Below are 18,836 nucleotides of genomic sequence, written 5' to 3'. Positions count from 1 at the left end.
GGGTGTGGTTTGACTGTGGGTGAGGACACGGGCCCCATGATTTCCTATTGCCCGGGGGCCCCATGAGTTGTCAGTCCACCCCTGATAATTACTGTCCTCGATCTGACGTTTGTGGTGATACCTCACATGCATGGTGCAATCTGTTTACATATCGCCATGGGAACGCCGCTTCCGTTTGCCTTTGCACGCGAGCACGGGGGTGGAGGTGACTTTTTTTTTTTAATATTTATTTAAATTATTTTTACACTGTACCTTTTCAATTTTTTTTTCACTTTTATTGTTATCACAGTGAATGAAAATATTCAACGTGATAGCAATAGGCGGTGACAGGTACTCTTTTCTGAGAAATCTGGGGTCTATCAGACTCTAGATCTCCCCTCTAGATCTTACATCATCTGGTCTCACCAAGATCGGTGTGGTCAGTTTTAAAAACGGCGCTGTTTATATCCGGTGAAATGGAAATTCTCGTAGCTTCTGGTTTCTTAGACCATAGAGATGATTGGAGCCATTCTGGTCTCTGATCAGCTCTATGGTCAGCCAGCGGAACTGCCGGCTGCCTTTTTGGGACAAGAGAGCCCAAGTAAACCTTGGAAGGCTTGTAAAAGCAATCCAGCAGCTATTTAGCGGCTAGGATTTTTTTTTCATATGAAAGTCGATCGCCGGCTGAAAAAACAATACCAGGATGATGGCTGTAGCTGCAGGCATCATCCCGGTATAACCATTCAAAGTCCAGCGACATACCAGTACATTGCTGGTCCATGTTGGACATATATGTACCAGCAGAGAACATGGGCATACAATGAATCGGGTCTGTGGACCAATAGGACCGCAATTCGTTCTTTTCTGTACAGGGGCGGACTGACAACTCATGGGGCCCCCGGGCAATAGGGGATCATGGGGCCCCTGTGTCCTTGCCCAAACTCAAAAAGCCTAAGAAAAAGGTACCAGGGGCATCTCAGGGGCCCCCTACTGACCTCGGGCAGTGCCCGAGTTTCCAAATGGTCAGTCCGCCGCTGTTTCTGTAATGCCCATTTTGAGAGTTAGGCCCCAAAAAGTTTTAAATGCAGAAACCATGATAGGCTTCCATGAGAATTGTCTGGCAAGAGCTGATTTGGGTGGGCGGCCATGTATTGCTGCGTATAATTTGCCTTGGCCCACGATCAATTGGTACAAATCCTTCGTGAAAAACCGCGTAGTGGCTAAACGCTAGTGCTAGCAGAGATTAGGGCTGATCCTGCTAGCACTGCGCTTTGGGGACACTATACTAAGGAGTCACTAGTATAGTTCTGTACGTGATCAATATATTGATCCGTACAAAGACTATATTAGTAATGGCGGTGATCAGCGACCTATAGCATGAGTGCGATAGCGTGCGGGCAATCTCACGCTACCTGACCCTGGCTGGGAGGGGCGCTTACTGACCCTGACACTATCTGATGTCACTAGTGGCAGGAATACAGTGATCAGTGAAACATTCTATATACTGACACTGTACTAATGGCAACGGTTGGGTGACGGGTGATCAAAGAGTTGTATGTGCTGATCTAACATGTGCGTGTAAAATGTATTGTTTTTTTTATCACATGGCGTGTTCGTTCCTCCTCCCTGCGGGGGGGGGAAGGGGGGAGTCGGGGGGGCGCACGCACACCCAGGGCGGACTGACCATTTGGAAACTCGGGCACTGCCTGAGGGCCCGGGGTCAGTAGGGGGCCCCATGAGATGCCCCTGGTACCTTTTTTCATAGACTTTTTGAGTTTGGGCAAGGACACAGGGGTCCCATGATCCTCTATTGCCCGGGGGCCCCATGAGTTGTCAGTCCACCCCGCGCACACCCGGAAATAGAAAGCGACGTAGGATTACCCAGATTGTGGGTGGAAAGTAGTTAAAAAATCTGAGAGAATTTATTTTTTTAACATTTTTTTTTTTTTAACCACTTACTGTCTGACCGCTGTATATAAACGGCCGGACGGTGGCAGTCCAGGGGCAGGTTGCCGTTCATAAACAGCACCTGCCATTTTGGACTGTGCGCGCTCCCTGGGAGCGCGCAACACCGCGATCCGGTGCCCGCTGTGTCCTCCGGACACAGTGGAACACCGATCTTCAGATGGGACCACTGTGTGAGGTCCCGATCATGTGATCACGGATTGGCCAATCAGTGATCACATGCAGAGTAGTAAGCAAGATGTCACTTCCTGACATCATTGCTTACTACCTGTGAAATCTGTGAATGATCACAGAGATCACATGGTACAGGGCTATTCATAACAGCCTTGTACCATGTAACAAGCTGTGGCCAATCACAGCTCACACAGTATTTCTCAATGACTGCAAGAATGCAGACAGAGAGAAGGAGAAATTATTGCTTTACAGCCTTTATGGGTGTAAAAGCAATCAGTGTAAAAAAAAAAAATCTTCATCACCCTCACAAGTAGTACAGTGTCACCATGGTGACACTGTACTGCTAGGGTGACAGCATGTAAAAAAAAAAAAATGTAAAAAAAAGTTTAAAAATTATAATATTTGGTTATAAACTAATTTGGGTTATTTTTCTTTTACTAAAAAGATAACGGAATACATTTTGGCCAGGATTTATGATGAAATATTATTTATTTGCAAAATTTTATAAGAAAAACACTTTTTTCAAAATTTTTGACATTTCATTTACATAGCAAAAAAAATAAAAATCCCAGCAGTGAATAAATACCACCAAAATAAAGTTTTATCTGTCTCAAAAAAATGCTAAAAAATTCATATGGGTACAGTGTTGCATGACCGCGCAATTGTCATTCAAAGTGTGATAGCGCTGAAAGCTGAAAATTGGCCTGGACTGGAAGGGGGTGAAAGTGTCCGGACTGGAAGGGGGGAAAGTGTCCGGACTGGAAGGGGGTGAAAGTGTCCGGACTGGAAGGGGGGGAAAGTGTCTGGACTGGAAGGGGGTGAAGTGTCCGGACTGGAAGGGGGGGAAAGTGTCCGGACTGGAAGGGGGGAAAGTGTCCGGACTGGAAGGGGGGGAAAGTGTCCGGACTGGAAGGGGGGGAAAGTGTCCGGACTGGAAGGGGGGGAAAGTGTCCGGACTGGAAGGGGGGAAAGTGTCCGGACTGGAAGGGGGGGAAAGTGTCCGGACTGGAAGGGGGGGAAAGTGTCTGGACTGGAAGGGGGTGAAAGTGTCCGGACAGGAAGGGGGTGAAAGTGTCCGGACTGGAAGGGGGGGAAAGTGTCCGGACTGGAAGGGGGGAAAGTGTCCGGACTGGAAGGGGGGAAAGTGTCCGGACTGGAAGGGGGTGAAAGTGTCCGGACTGGAAGGGGGTGAAAGTGTCCGGACTGGAAGGGGGTGAAAGTGTCCGGACTGGAAGGGGTGAAAGTGTCCGGACAGGAAGGGGGTGAAAGTGTCCGGACTGGAAGGGGGTGAAAGTGTCCGGACTGGAAGGGGGTGAAAGTGTCCGGACTGGAAGGGGGTGAAAGTGTCTGGGACTGGAAGGGGGGGGAAAGTGTCCGGACTGGAAGGGGGGGGGAAAGTGTCCGGACTGGAAGGGGGGGGGAAAGTGTCCGGACTGGAAGGGGGGGGGAAAGTGTCCGGACTGGAAGGGGGGAAGTGTCCGGACTGGAAGGGGGGAAGTGTCCGGACTGGAAGGGGGGAAAGTGTCCGGACTGGAAGGGGGGGAAAGTGTCCGGACAGGAAGGGGGGGAAAGTGTCCGGACTGGAAGGGGGTGAAAGTGTCCGGACTGGAAGGGGGGGAAAGTGTCCGGACTGGAAGGGGGGGAAAGTGTCCGGACTGGAAGGGGGGGAAGTGTCCGGACTGGAAGGGGGGAAGTGTCCGGACTGGAAGGGGGGGAAGTGTACGGACTGGAAGGGGGGGAAGTGTACGGACTGGAAGGGGGGGAAGTGTACGGACTGGAAGGGGGGAAGTGTACGGACTGGAAGGGGGGAAGTGTACGGACTGGAAGGGGGGGGGGAAGTGTCCGGACTGGAAAGGGGGGGGGGGAAGTGTCCGGACTGGAAGGGGGGGGGAAGTGTCCGGACTGGTAGTGGTTAAACATTCATTTTCTTTTTTTTTACAATTTTTTTTTTTTAATACTTTCATCAGAGTAATACTCAGGGGGGTATCAGGGTTTTTTTTTTTTTTTTTTTTTACACACTTTTGCATTGCATGCTTGCTTTGAACTGTCATGTGTCCGCACGGGTGTCAAACTGGCGCCCCTCCAGCTGTTGCCAAACTACAAGTCCCATGAGGCATTGCAAGATTGACAGTTACAAGCATGACTCACAAAGTTCAAAGCATGATGGGACTTGTAGTTTCACAACAGCTGGGGGGCCACCAGTTTGACAACCCTAAAATATGACAGTTTTAACAAAAGTGATCTGTGATTGGCTCCAGCTTGTCACATGGTAAGGGGTGCTGTGATCGGCCCCCATGTGTCATATGAGAGCTGTGGACCAATCACAGCTCTCCAGGAAGAGAAGCAAAGCTTTGATGAAGCAGAATGCAAGGTTGTTGTCATGGTGATCATGTGATTGCATAGCGATTATGTGATCCCGGGGTCCCGGTTACAGGGATTCTCATTCTGCTGTGTCCCGGGGGGGATAGGTGTGCGTACGGGTAAGTCGCTGGTGCTGTCCGTCTGTATGTAGCATGTGTATATGGCGTCTGTCTGTATGTAGCGTGTGTATACGGCGTTTGTCTGTATGTAGTGTGTATACGGCGTCTGTCTGTCTGCATGTAGTGTGTATACGGTGTGTCTGTCTGTATGTAGCGTGTATACGGTGTGTCTGTCTGTAGCGTGTATACGGTGTGTCTGTATGTAGCGTGTATACGGTGTGTCTGTCTGTATGTAGCGTGTATACGGTGTGTCTGTCTGTATGTAGCGTGTATACGGTGTGTCTGTCTGTATGTAGCGTGTTACGGTGTGTCTGTCTGTATGTAGCGTGTATACGGTGTGTCTGTATGTAGCGTGTATACGGTGTGTCTGTATGTAGCGTGTATACGGTGTGTCTGTATGTAGCGTGTATACGGTGTGTCTGTATGTAGCGTGTATACGGTGTGTCTGTATGTAGCGTGTATACGGTGTGTCTGTATGTAGCGTGTATATGGTGTGTCTGTATGTAGCGTGTATAGGTGTGTCTGTATGTAGCGTGTATACGGTGTGTCTGTCTGTATGTAGTGTGTATACGGCGTCTGTCTGTCTGCATGTAGTGTGTATACGGCGTCTGTCTGTCTGCATGTAGTGTGTATACGGTGTGTCTGTCTGTATGTAGTGTGTATACGGTGTGTCTGTATGTAGTGTGTATACGGTGTGTCTGTATGTAGCGTGTATACGGTGTGTCTGTATGTAGCGTGTATACGGTGTGTCTGTATGTAGCGTGTATACGGTGTGTCTGTATGTAGTGTGTATACGGTGTGTCTGTCTGTATGTAGTGTGTGTACGGTGTGTCTCTCTGTATGTAGTGTGTATACGGTGTGTCTGTCTGCATGTAGTGTGTATACGGTGTGTCTGTCTGCATGTAGTGTGTATACGGTGTGCCTGTCTGCATGTAGTGTGTATACGGTGTGTCTGCATGTAGTGTGTATACGGTGTGTCTGTCTGTATGTAGTGTGTATATGGTGTGTCTGTATGCAGTGTGTACGGCGTCCGTCTGTATGTAGTGTGTGTACGGCGTCCGTCTGTATGTAGTGTGTGTACGGCGTCCGTCTGTCTGTATGTAGTGTATGTACGGCGTCTGTCTGTATGTAGTGTGTGTACGGCGTCTGTCTGTATGTAGTGTATGTACGGCGTCTGTCTGTATGTAGTGTATGTACGGCGTCTGTTTGTATGTAGTGTATGTACGGCGTCTGTCTGTATGTAGTGTATGTACGGCATCCGTCTGTCTCTATGTAGTGTATGTACGGCATCCGTCTGTCTCTATGTAGTGTATGTACAGCATCCGTCTGTCTGTGTATAATTCATATACGGCGTATGTATGTAATGTGTAGGACATGTATGGTACCTTCTCACAGTCCGTCTTGTTCTCTTCTGCTCTGGGTGTCGCTCTTCCTGTAGTGCTGGGAGTGTGATCTCTGTGTAGTCACTGCGGGGAGTGTCCTGCAAGGAGAGGAGGGAACATAGAGGGGGGCGTAGTACAACATTCATGGCTCTGATTACTGTATGACCTGTAGATGGAGAGGAGGGAACATAGAGGGGGGTGTAGTACAAGATCCCTGACTGATTACTGTATGTCCTGTAGATGGAGAGGAGGGAACATAGAGGGGGGCGTAGTACAAGATCCCTGACTGATTACTGTATGTCCTGTAGATGGAGAGGAGGGAACATAGAGGGGAGCGTAGTACAAGATCCCCGACTGATTACTGTATGTCCTGTAGATGGAGAGGAGGGAACATAGAGGGGGGCGTAGTACAAGATCCCCGACTCTGATTACTGTATGGTCTGTAGATGGAGAGGAGAGAACAAAGAGGGGGGCGTAGTACAAGATCCCCGACTGATTACTGTATGACCTGTAGATGGAGAGGAGGGAACATAGAGGGGGGCGTAGTACAACATTCATGGCTCTGATTACTGTATGGCATGTAGTTGGAGAGGATAGAACAAAGAGGGGGGCGTAGTACAAGATCCCCGACTGATTACTGTATGACCTGTAGATGGAGAGGAGGGAACATAGAGGGGAGCGTAGTACAAGATCCCCGACTGATTACTGTATATCCTGTAGATGGAGAGGAGGGAACATAGAGGGGAGCGTAGTACAAGATCCCTGACTGATTACTGTATATCCTGTAGATGGAGAGGAGGGAACATAGAGGGGGGCGTAGTACAGGATCTCCGACTCTGATTACTGTATATCCTGTAGATGGAGAGGAGGGAACATAGAGGGGAGCGTAGTACAAGATCCCCGACTGATTTCTGTATGTCCTGTAGATGGAGAGGAGGGAACATAGAGGGGAGCGTAGTACAAGATCCCCGACTGATTTCTGTATGTCCTGTAGATGGAGAGGAGGGAACATAGAGGGGAGCGTAGTACAAGATCCCTGACTGATTTCTGTATGTCCTGTAGATGGAGAGGAGGGAACATAGAGGGGGGCGTAGTACAAGATCCCTGACTGATTACTGTATATCCTGTAGATGGAGAGGAGGGAACATAGAGGGGGGCGTAGTACAGGATCTCCGACTCTGATTACTGTATATCCTGTAGATGGAGAGGAGGGAACATAGAGGGGAGCGTAGTACAAGATCCCGGACTGATTTCTGTATGTCCTGTAGATGGAGAGGAGGGAACATAGAGGGGAGCGTAGTACAAGATCCCTGACTGATTACTGTATATCCTGTAGATGGAGAGGAGGGAACATAGAGGGGGGCGTAGTACAGGATCTCCGACTCTGATTACTGTATATCCTGTAGATGGAGAGGAGGGAACATAGAGGGGAGCGTAGTACAAGATCCCCGACTGATTTCTGTATGTCCTGTAGATGGAGAGGAGGGAACATAGAGGGGAGCGTAGTACAAGATCCCCGACTGATTTCTGTATGTCCTGTAGATGGAGAGGAGGGAACATAGAGGGGAGCGTAGTACAAGATCCCTGACTGATTTCTGTATGTCCTGTAGATGGAGAGGAGGGAACATAGAGGGGGGCGTAGTACAAGATCCCCGACTCTGATTACTGTACAGTCTGGTTTACCAGCAGTGTGAGGCATGATGCCAGCAATCCGCCCCCACGTGACAGGTTATCACTGCCAAAAATAAAAAAACAAGGAACCCGATACAATTGCGTCACTCACAGCCGGGAATTGATCGGATTGTAAAGTGCAGCCTCGAGTAGTAATGAAAGCGTTATTAAACCCAAAAGCAAACATACATTTTTATTACAGCTTACCAGTTCTTAGATGTGATGGCTGCATTAGTTTTATTTTTATATCTTACACTAGGGCAGTGTTTCTCAATTCCAGTCCTCATGGACCCCCAACAGGTCATGTTTTCAGGATTTCCATTATTTTGCACAGGTGATTTGATCAGTTTCACTGCCTTTACCACAGCTGTTTCATCTGAGGGAAATCCTGAAAACATGACCTGTTGGGGGTCCAGGAGGACTGGAGTTGAGAAACACTGCACTAGGATGATAAGAGACAGACAGCCACGCCCCGGAAAGAGAGACTCCTGGTAGTCAGGGAGGCTTGGAACCCCTCCACGCCTTCATGCAAGCCCCCCAACCCCACCTGCCTTTCTCAAGCACCCAAATCTTCCCCACTTGATGCAAAATGTCACACACCACCACCTGAACAGGAAGGATTTTACACCGAGTGGTGACCTGACACCGTGCGTTCCAGGTGAAATAACGGACTACTAGGCTAATTAAAAAAAGTGTATCCAAACAAAAAGCCCCCCCATGCTCCGTACACCCACTCAGCATAACCCAGCCTAGAGAGGAAAGGAACACCGAGGGCCCTCTATGTTAAAAGGCAACAAAGCAGAAAATGGTCCATAGTCTCCTCCTCACCTGCACACTCCTCCTGAGGACAACAATGATCCATCTCACTGCCATATTCCAAATTGCCCCGAACATAGAGCCTCCCATGGAAGCACAGCGAGCCAGGCCAGATCCCTAAATTTAAGGGGGACTTAAATTAATCAGCTTTAACCCTTCCCTCATAATTTCACCTGGGAAATCCCTTAAGGCCAGTGAGTCATGAAAGACTTCGCTCAAGACCCGGCTCATTAGGACTTTCCTCGGAGCGGACCTGAGATCTTCAGCCGAAAATCGCCATTGCCGCAGCAACTTCAGGCACGGAGAGACGTAGGCTGGAAGCTGACCACAATGACCCCGCCGCAGAGCCAACCTCAAAGAACTGCCCAATCCAACCATTAACAAGAAGGAAGCTTTCCGCCCCCTTATGCAAGACTTTCAACCAGTTGACAAAACCACCTGGCAGACCATACTTACTAAGGAGCAGCCACAGGTACTCATGGTTGACACGATCAAAAGCTTTTTCCTGATCCAGTGCCAGCAAATACTTTCCCCAGCCTACAGCCCTGCACTGCTCCAGGGACTCCTGGACAGCTAACACCTCTGTGAAGGTGCTCCTACCCTGGACCAGGGGCAGACTGACCATTTGGAAACTTGGGCAATGCCCAAGGGCCTGGGGTCAGTAGGGGGCCCCATGAGATGCCCCTGGTACCTTTTTTCATAGGCTTTTTTGTGTTTGGGCAAGGACACAGGGGCCCCATGATCCCCTATTTCCCGGGGGCAGCATGAGTTGTCCGTCCGCCCCTGCTCTGGACCGAAGAGTGCTGATGGCAACAAAGCAAAAACTCTGTTACTGATGATAAGCGCCAGGAAAGTATCTTCACCAGCACCTATCGACATTGAGAAGGCTGATGGGGTGCCAATTCTCAATCATCAAGAGATCCTTACCTTTTGACAGAAGAATCACAGCTGAGTGCCTCATGGAAGGGGGAAGAGTCCCCTCAGCAAGGCAGCTTTTAAAAATCTCTACCAAATGCGGGGCCAGAATAGACTTAAAAGCTTTGTAAAACTCAGCCATCAAGCCATCCAGTCAAGGTGACTTTTTGATGGCTAGCTGGTCAGTTGCCCTCATCACCTCTTCAACTGTGATCTCCTCTGTCAAATTCATCAATGGAACATCTCCACCATTTAGACTTTGAGTAGAGTCCAAAAAGCTTTCCATCTTGCATAGATCAAGCTCTTTCCTCCCAAGAGGTTCAGCATAAAAAGGACCTCACAACCTCCAGGATCCCTGACCTGGACTTTGTCAAGGAACCTGTACTATCCTTAAGGCCGACGACCGTCTTAACAGCTACACCTTGTTTGCAGTTCTGGTAAGGGTTGGGCGAGTGGTACTTCCCATAGTCCATCTCCAGAACCAAAGAGGCATGCCAGTCATATTGACACTTCCTGAGGAGGAATTTCACCTCAGAGATTGTGTTAAGGATCCGGGTATGACCAGAAATGTGTGGGAACACAGGCGTAGTCAGGGCTGGAGAGGTGGAATGGTCAGGCAGGCCGCTAGGTACTGTCAGGCACCGCCCGGCGGGATCTCTAGTACCCACAGAACGGGATTCCCCAGGGCGCGGAGTCTAAGCCCCAGTCTGCCTTTTCACCAGAGCCCCTGATGGTGGGGATGGACTTGGCGCAGGACTGAGTCCAGGTCGCAGCCCCTGAGTGCACCCAACTGTGGTAGAGGGGTCCGCCGAGGGTATGTACCGGGGGAAAGCCTGGCGTGAAGAGGCTGGCAGACCTGGTAACAGGGACAGATCCGTGCGGGATGGATGGATGGATCGTCTGGGTAGCGTCAGGCAGGCCAGGTCAGCAACGTGCGGGCAGCGAGGTACCGGAGGAGCAGGCAGACAATAGTCAGAGTCACAAGCCAGGTTCAGTAACTCACGAGCAGCGTGGTACAGAGGATCAGGCAGATGGATGGTCAAGCAAGCCAGGGATCAAGCAGGAGAAGTCAGCAGAGGTCAGGATCAGGCAGAGTCGGCAACAAATCAGATAGTCAGCAGAACAGGAACACAGGGTACAGGGGGCTCATGGGAAACAATACACCAAGGCACTGACTGCAGGTCTGGCCATTCCTTAAATACACCTCCTGCAATCAGCCCCAGGTGTTGGCTGACTGCAGGAGTGAGCTTCTGGCTGCTGAGAGCACCCGCTGGTCAGCCCTGGTACTGCAGCCCACACGGCACGGTGAGTCCCACCACCAGTGCTGAGTCCATTCCTGACAGATTGCCCCAGGGTCTCCTCCTCTTGAGACAAGAATATCCAGTTTCCTCCGCAACCTTTGGTAGGTCATGTGTCTATCAAACTGCTTTCTATTGGCTATCCTCTTTTTGGTCAGCTCCCACCACTCAGCCTTGGTGCTACAAAAGTCCAGGATGGTCCAGGATGGTCACCCGTGCCTGAAAGAATTCCTCAAAGGATTGTCTAACATGTTCTTCCTCGAGGAGAGTCGAATTCAATCTCCAGATGTCTTGCTCCTCTGAGGGGAGTCTAAAGCATTCAAGACCACAGATAGTATACAGTGATCAGAGAACTCTACTGCCTGCACCACTGGGGGAGAGAAAGCAGAGGTCTCCTTTACAAAAACCTATCCATCGTACTCTGGCTATAACCTCGATGAAAGGTGAACCCTGTGTTGTCTGGGAGGTGCTTAACCTCCCTAGTGGTCTGATTATGTCCATATTTCTGTGCTCAAAGCGGTACATTTTTTTGCATGGAAATATGTTGTTTTTTTTATTGTAGGCTGTAATTTTTAGGAATAACTCACTGAAATGAGTCTAGTAAACATTCTGGGTATGTTAAAATTTGAAACCCGAAATCATAAATTATAATTTATTAAATAATCATAAAAAATAATAATATAATAATAAATGTAATTCAATAATATAATCAAACCAAAAACACTGAAATGTGAAATAGAGCGCCAAGTTCGCACATCGCTGAGCAAAGTCGCAGAATCGTTTTCAGTGTCTGATGAGGAATTTCCCCCACGAATCATTATCACTCAATTCTGCAAGTGGTTCTGATTTACTATCGCTGTTCTCTAGCCGGTCTAAAACCGCTTTTGACGTAAAGGGACGCTTTTTGGACGCCATGGACGTTTCTCAGTTTCCAGGCAGAAAGAACAGTAAAAATGCAGGCAGGGCGCCGGACAAAGCACTCGGGACAACATGTATGTGAAATGGTTTGATACAGGAATGGAATACTATGTGATTTTAGTGAATGTCACATTTAAAATTTCCCTCGAATTCCGTCCCCCGTATGTCCCGACGCTCGCAGGGAACGGAACCCGGAAGACAGATGCCGGCATCGGCCGGAGGACATTGCCGGGGACACTGCAGGATGGACATCGCGGGAGCACAGGACAAGGTAAGTGAAGAAGAGATCCCAGAGCAACGCTGCAGTGTATTCCCGAGTGTAGCTCGGGGTTACCGCTTGTGGTACTGAAACTTTACCTCAAGTTACACTCGGGAATACCTCCAGGGGGGTTAATGTGCACATCCACAAAACCAGCATCCCTAACCATACTATTAAAAAAAGCTGTCATATCCCAGCTTGTCTTTGAAGTCCTTCCTGTCCTTGGGCCTAGTCACAGTACTAAAGTCACCTCCAAAGACCACTTGCCGGGATGTACAAAGAAATGGCTTGATCCTTGTAAAAAGGCATTTCCTGTCCCACTTTGTGTGCGCCCCATAAACAAGGATGTCTAAGACCATACATCTCCCAATCTCCACCTCAATAACCCTCCGAACAGTTACCATGCCGGTTTTAAACAACACCGCCACACCACTGTAAGGCTCGGCCGCAAGAGACCAGTAAGATGGACAATACCTCCACTCTTTCTTGGCCATATGAATATCTGCCAAGGAGGTGAGCCTAGTTTCTTGCAAAAATAAAATGTCAGCATCTATTTGGCGGAACAAAAAGAAGGCCATAGAATGAGCGCTTACTGACTTAATGCTGGTGACATTTTTTGTTGCCACTTTTAGCAGAGGGGGAACCACCATTTGGGTTATTGGGTGGATTGCTTCTTAGCTCCCCATCACCAGAAGCCTCTCTCTTTCTAGAGGCCTCCTCAAACTCCATTTCAGATTCTGAACTACGTTCAGAAGAAGCTCCTTATGAAGAAATATTTAAATTGGTGGCCCAAAAATGGTTGGAGACAGCACTGGAGCTTCCCGTCCCTTTTCCATCCCCACCACCTGCCTCTTCTGCCTCACAACCTTCCTTCTCCCTTCTAGGTACTGCCAGTCAGACTCAGAGATGTTCCCATCTCTTTCTTTTTTGTTACAATTCTTCACAGAATACTTGTTTACAGAAGAGATGGCAGCACAATTTTTGCCACACTCCACCACTTCTGGTGGGGGGGGGCCTTCCTTCAAGTCAGACTTGGGAGGGGAAGGCTCACGGGGGTTAATTGACTCAGGAGGCACAGATTTGGAAGGTTCTGACACAAGGGGAGCAGGTAGAGTAGGTTGGGGGGGGGGACACAGAGGCAGGCACAAAAGGAATACTTGCAGACACAGGAGGGGAGGCCAATGGAGCTGGGAAGGGATCCTGAACAGAACCAGCAGAGTAAGTCACAGGAGAGGAGGATGTTACACCAGGGGCCTCACCCTCCAACCTGTCCAGCCTCAACAGTTCATCTATCACCTCTTTCTCCACATTGTGCCAAGCCTCAGGACATTTGCTGTAGGGGTGGCCAAGGCATAGGCACAGGTGGCACCTTATCTGGGTGCAGTCCTTGGCCACATGACCCTTACCCCGACACATTGAACATATTAAAGCTGAACAGGAGGAGGTAAAATGACCCTTTTCTCCACACCGGTGACACAGCTTTGGCTGACCAGGATAGGAAATAGTAATTTTGTCCCTCCCTATAAAAGTGGAGGAGGGCAGTTGACAGACAACGTTCCCATCCCTGGCCAACCTGACTGTGTCAAGGTCCTACCTTTCCTCAAGGCTTGTGCTGCTCCATGTGCTGGCATCCATCTTAGGTGTCTGCAAAGCATTGTGGGATCCTTTATGCTTTCAGCCCTCTACGGCTTCTCCTCCAGGAGGTGGCGGCTTATCACATTTAAGCCTGCTGTTTGTAGCTGTCTATTGCATTTGTGTCCTGTCTGTTGCACAGCAGCAAGCTCCTGTTTAGCTACTCATTGCTTTCCTGGATACCGACTCGGCTTTGGCTAAGACTCCTCCTGGCTTCTGACCCCGGCTCTGGTGACCATTCTTCCTGGCTCCTGATCCCGGCTCTGGCGACGATTCTTCCTGGCTTCTGATCCCGACTCTGGCGACCATTCTTCCGGGCTCCTGATTCCGGCTCTGGCGAGGATTCTTCCTGGCTCCTGATCCCGGTTCTGGCAACCATTCTTCCTGGCTCCTGATTCCGGCTCTGGCGACCATTCTTCCTGGCTCCTGATTCCGGCTCTGTTGACCATTCTTCCTGGCTCCTGATTCCGGCTCTGGCGACCATTCTTCCTGGCTCCTGATTCCGGCTCTGTTGACCATTCTTCCTGGCTCCTGATTCCGGCTCTGGCGACCATTCTTCCTGGCTCCTGATTCCGGCTCTGTTGACCATTCTTTCTGGCTCCTGATTCCGGCTCTGTTGACCATTCTTCCTGGCTCCTGATTCCGGCTCTGGCGACCATTCTTCCTGGCTCCTGATTCCGGCTCTGTTGACCATTCTTTCTGGCTCCTGATTCCGGCTCTGGCGACCATTCTTCCTGGCTCCTGATTCCGGCTCTGTTGACCATTCTTCCTGGCTCCTGATTCTGGCTCTGGCAACCATTCTTCCTGGCTCCTGATTCCGGCTCTGGCGACCATTCTTCTTGGCTCTTGACCCAGGCTCTGGCTACGATTTCCGCTCTTGGACTTGCATAGACTCTTGTCTTGTTTCTATATTAATAAACCTACGTTTAATTGCACCTCCTTGTGTGTCTGGCTCCTTGCTCCCTGACAGACTGTTACCAACCAACCCCCAGTCCAGATGTTGAGCTCATCAAGAATTTTATCCGGTTTTGTCAAAACCTTTCCATAATGTTTCAACCAGACCTCTAGGTCCCAAGCAGGAACACTCATTACTGAGGATGATGGTTATCTTTTTCACTGTTGACCTCTGTGAGACAGCAACTGGTGCCAGACCTTCCCATTTGGGGCTTGACCTGCACTGAGCCTCATACCATTCCCAAAACAGGTCAAGACCCTCTGGCCTGGTGAAGCTTATAGTGTATTCCTGGCTCCCAGCTACATGAATAAGGGCATAGAGGTCATTTGCCCTGAACCCCATCCCCAAAATCAAATCAATCATCCCATGCATTGCTGGAGGGACTGCACCACCTTCCCATTTAAGTATGATGACATTTCACCTTGGACCCCCGACAGAGGCCTGAGACCCGAGACCCGACCCTGGGGTACTCAAAGTGGTGGTTTGTGGGAGAAAAACCCGCTTGGAAGTGGAGTTCCCCTTTGACTGCAGCCCTGGCTTGATGACATTACCAGGAGCAGAACCTACCACCTGAGCAAAGGTGGGCTTATCAGGGCCAAAGCCCCACACTGATACAGCCCTAGTCTGCACATTACTATTCACAGATGGATCTGAGCTGGTAGGACTGTCCTTCACACCTGCACTGCTAGGATTGTCCTTCACACCTGCACTGCTAGGACTGTCCATCACACCTGCACTGGTAGGACTGTCCATCACGCCTGCACTGGTAGGACTGCCCATCTCTCCAGCACTGGTAGGACTGCCCATCATGCCTGTAGTGGTAGGATTGTCCTTCACGCCTGCACTGGTAGGATTGTCCTTCACAGCTGCATTGGTAGGACTGTCCATCATGTCTGTACATCATGCCTGTACTGGTGGGATTGTCCATCACGCATGTACTGTTGGATTGTCCAGCACACCTGCATGGTAGGACTGTCCATCACACCTGCACTGGTAGGACTGTCCATCACGCCTGCACCGGTAGGACTGTCCATCACGCCTGCGCCGGTAGGACTGTCCATCACGCCTGCGCCGGTAGGACTGCCCATCACGCCTGCGCCGGTAGGACTGCCCATCACGCCTGCACCGGTAGGACTGCCCATCACGCCTGCACCGGTAGGACTGTCCATCACGCCTGCACCGGTAGGACTGTCCATCACGCCTGCACCTGTAGGACTGTCCATCACGCCTGCACCTGTAGGACTGTCCATCACACCTGTACTTGTAGGACTGTCCATCACACCTGCATGGTAGGACTGTCCATCACACCTGCACTGGTAGGACTGTCCATCACACCTGTACCGGTAGGACTGTCCATCGCGCCTGCACCGGTAGGACTGTCCATCACGCCTGTACCGGTAGAACTGTCCATCACGCCTGTACCGGTAGAACTGTCCATCACGCCTGCACCGGTAGGACTGTCCATCACGCCTGCACCTGTAGGACTGTCCATCACACCTGCACCGGTAGGACTGTCCATCACGCCTGCACCTGTAGGACTGTCCATCACACCTGTACCGGTAGAACTGTCCATCACACCTGTACTTGTAGGACTGTCCATCACACCTGTACTTGTAGGACTGTCCATCACACCTGTACTTGTAGGACTGTCCATCACACCTGCATGGTAGGACTGTCCATCACACCTGCATGGTAGGACTGTCCATCACGCCTGCGCCGGTAGGACTGTCCATCACGCCTGCGCCGGTAGGACTGTCCATCACGCCTGCGCCGGTAGGACTGCCCATCACGCCTGCGCCGGTAGGACTGCCCATCACGCCTGCGCCGGTAGGACTGCCCATCACGCCTGCACCGGTAGGACTGCCCATCACGCCTGCACCGGTAGGACTGTCCATCACGCCTGCACCTGTAGGACTGTCCATCACACCTGTACTGGTAGAACTGTCCATCACACCTGTACTTGTAGGACTGTCCATCACACCTGTACTTGTAGGACTGTCCATCACACCTGCATGGTAGGACTGTCCATCACACCTGCATGGTAGGACTGTCCATCACACCTGCACTGGTAGGACTGTCCATCACACCTGCATGGTAGGGCTGTCCATCACACCTGTACCGGTAGGACTGTCCATCACACCTGCACTGGTAGGACTGTCCATCACACCTGCATGGTAGGGCTGTCCATCACACCTGCACAGGTAGGACTGTCCATCACACCTGCACTGGTAGCATTGCCCATCACACTTGTATTGGAAAGACTGTTATCAGTCACACAGACATTAACCTTTCCATTAGGTGCAGTCACAGTCTTCACCGTAATACCACCAGTCACCTGATGCTGCACTATAGAGCCTTGTTCAGCAGCTGTGACTGGGTACGCAGCTTTAGATTTGGCCAAAAAAAGAGTTAATGGGTTCTGCTGCCACTTGTAGTTCCTCTGCAGAAATTTCTTTTTTTTTTTAAATGCACATTTTGCTGACTTTTAACACCATCAGCCAAAGCATTGCTGGACATGGCGTCACCAGGCTGGGTGTCACGGGGCAAACTGTACCGTTTAACACAGCGACTAATGCTGACAAAGACAATTTTATCCACAGTTTGGGGCTTGATAGGCTTTACCTTATCAGGCCTGTTATCAGGGATGTCCTCACCAGCTGATTCCCCCGCATTGGAGACTCCATTGACCGGATCTCCCTTAGTCCCCCTCCTGAGTCCTGAGAAGGCATGGGGCTGCTTACCTCACCCTGAGGGGCCACGGGGTCAGAACTGGGGGGTCTCCTCCTCCACCTTTGCCATCCTTGGAAACCTTCTGTCATTAGAAAGCTTCTCCTTGAAAGACCCATCTCTCCCTTCCATCATGGCCACAATGGTCTCCTGATGTTCCACCCGGACTTTAGCCAGCTGGACTTCGGTATCCATGGATCCCCGGTTCCGGCTATACACGCTCTCACACTGATCCATGGATCCTCGGTTCCGGCTATACATGCTCTCGCGCTGAACCATGGATCCCCGGTTCCGGCTATACACGCTCTCACACTGATCCATGGATCCCCGGTTCCGGCTATACACGCTCTCACACTGATCCATGGATCCCCGGTTCCGGCTATACACGCTCTCACGCTGATCCATGGATCCCCGGTTCCGGCTATACACGCTCTCACGCTGATCCATGGATCCCCGGTTCCGGCTATACACGCTCTCACACTGATCCATGGATCCCCGGTTCCGGCTATACACGCTCTCGCGCTGAACCATGGATCCCCGGTTCCGGCTATACACGCTCTCACACTGATCCATGGATCCCCGGTTCCGGCTATACACGCTCTCACACTGATCCATGGATCCCCGGTTCCGGCTATACACGCTCTCACACTGATCCATGGATCCCCGGTTCCGGCTATACACGCTCTCGCGCTGAACCATGGATCCCCGGTTCCGGCTATACATGCTCTCACGCTGATCCATGGATCCCCGGTTCCGGCTATACATGCTCTCGCGCTGATCCATGGATCTACGGTTCCAGCTATACACGCTCTCACGCTGATCCATGGATCCCCGGTTCCGGCTATACACGCTCTCACGCTGATCCATGGATCCCCGGTTCCGGCTATACACGCTCTCACGCTGATCCATGGATCTACGGTTCCGGCAATACATACTCTCACACTGATCCATGGATCTACGGTTCCGGCTATACACGCTCTCACGCTGATCCATGGATCCCTGGTTCCGGCTATACACGCTCTCACGCTGATCCATGGATCCCCGGTTCCGGCTATACACGCTCTCACACTGATCCATGGTTCCGGCTATACACGCTCTCACACTGATCCATGGATCCCCGGTTCCGGCTATACACGCTCTGACACTGATCCATGGATCCCCGGTTCCGGCTATATACGCTCTCACACTGATCCATGGATCCTCGGTTCCGGCTATACACGCTCTGACACTGATCCATGGATCCCCGGTTCCGGCTATACACGCTCTCACGCTGATCCATGGATCTACGGTTCCGGCTATACATGCTCTCACGCTGATCCATGGATCCTCGGTTCCGGCTATACACGCTCTCACGCTGATCCATAGATCCTCGGTTCCGGCTATACACGCTCTCACGCTGATCCATGGATCCTCGGTTCCGGCTATACATGCTCTCACGCTGATCCATGGATCCTCGGTTCCGGCTATACACGCTCTCACGCTGATCCATAGATCCTCGGTTCCGGCTATACACGCTCTCACGCTGATCCATGGATCCTCGGTTCCGGCTATACACGCTCTCACGCTGCTTTGTCAATCGCTTCCACTCACAGTTTGTAGAGCTTGTCTCTCTCCTTAATCAGGACCTTAATCCCGGCCATCACTCTCTCCCGAATGGACTCTGCG

At 50.8% G+C, this 18,836-nt stretch overlaps 1 protein-coding gene across 1 annotated transcript in view; it reads right to left on the bottom strand.

Annotated features, from left to right (window-relative positions):
- VWA5A (von Willebrand factor A domain containing 5A) overlaps window positions 1-6,079 on the bottom strand; it is a 134,112-nt gene extending 128,033 nt beyond the window's left edge. Inside the window, exon 1 of the mRNA XM_089659790.1 lies at window positions 5,984-6,079. The gene's annotated coding sequence lies outside the window, so the exon portion shown is untranslated. The remainder of the gene's footprint in view (window positions 1-5,983) is intronic.
- Between the last annotated feature and the right edge of the window lie 12,757 nt (window positions 6,080-18,836).

This window comes from Staurois parvus, unplaced genomic scaffold (genome assembly GCF_062004578.1).
Source record: "Staurois parvus isolate SC_StPar_1 unplaced genomic scaffold, SC_StPar_1.0 ptg001190l, whole genome shotgun sequence".
Taxonomy (NCBI): Eukaryota; Metazoa; Chordata; class Amphibia; order Anura; family Ranidae; genus Staurois; species Staurois parvus.
This window is presented reverse-complemented; position numbering and strand designations above follow the sequence as displayed.